Genomic DNA, 672 nt, shown 5'->3' with positions numbered 1-672 from the left:
TATACAGTGTTTAAATAAGGACATGATGGATCATCGTAGGCTACCCTGTAGCTTTTCAACGAATAAAGTCCTATAAAAGTCATTGTGTAATAAAATGCCTCCGACGGGATTCGAACCTGCGACCTCTCGCTGACAAGGCGAGCGTCATAACCACCAGACCATGAAGGCTTCATGGTTGAACAGGTCCAAATAACTGTCGGGAACATTGTACTACACAATGCTACGCCTCAAGAGGGCAAATACCACCAGAATCTGTTCAACCATGAAGCCTCCGTGGTCTAGTGGTTATGACACTCGCCTTGACAGCGAGAGGTCGCAGGTTCGAGTCCCGCCAGAGGCATTTTATTACACAATTTTCTTATTTATTTATTTACAGGACTACATTCGTTGAGAGCTATGCTACACGATGTATTTATTAAGTCCTTTATTCGAACACTGTATTTACCTTTCTTTGATGATTCATATATGATTTAACAGTGTTAACGGCTACCTTGATTTATGTTATATGCACCTATTTGTTTCTAGCCGTAGCTATTGTGTAATAGAGTGTATCTGGTGGTATTTGAATCTGTTCAACCATGAAGCCTCCGTGGTCTAGTGGTTATAACACTCACCTTGACAGCGAGAAGTCGCAGGTTCGAGTCCTGCCAGAGGCATTTTATTACACAATTT

The 672-nt window shown here is 41.8% G+C and overlaps 1 non-coding gene across 1 annotated transcript; it reads left to right on the top strand.

Moving 5' to 3' along the window:
* Positions 1-267: 267 nt before the first annotated feature.
* On the top strand, positions 268-340 carry Trnas-uga. The gene has a single exon. It is a non-coding gene; the product is annotated as a tRNA-Ser (tRNA).
* The last annotated feature ends 332 nt before the right edge of the window (positions 341-672 follow it).

This window comes from Anneissia japonica, unplaced genomic scaffold (assembly GCF_011630105.1).
Source record: "Anneissia japonica isolate Jap-2015-1 unplaced genomic scaffold, ASM1163010v1 scaffold95739_len672_cov76, whole genome shotgun sequence".
In the NCBI taxonomy this organism is placed as follows: Eukaryota; Metazoa; Echinodermata; class Crinoidea; order Comatulida; family Comatulidae; genus Anneissia; species Anneissia japonica.
This window is presented reverse-complemented; position numbering and strand designations above follow the sequence as displayed.